The following is a 218-nucleotide window of genomic DNA, read 5'->3' on the forward strand; positions in this document are numbered from 1 at the left end:
ATAGTTTAGTTAGGCAGACGATGTTGACATCCCCCCGGTGTTGAGGCTTCATAGCGGGCGCCCACACACACGCACGAACAGACAGACACACACACACACGCGCACACACACACACACACACACACGCGCGCACACAGTCACACACACACACACACACGCACACAGTCACACACACACACACATCACACACACACACACACACACACACACACACACAC

This window comes from Priapulus caudatus, unplaced genomic scaffold (genome assembly GCF_000485595.1).
Source record: "Priapulus caudatus unplaced genomic scaffold, Priapulus_caudatus-5.0.1 Scaffold221, whole genome shotgun sequence".
Taxonomy (NCBI): domain Eukaryota; kingdom Metazoa; phylum Priapulida; class Priapulimorpha; order Priapulimorphida; family Priapulidae; genus Priapulus; species Priapulus caudatus.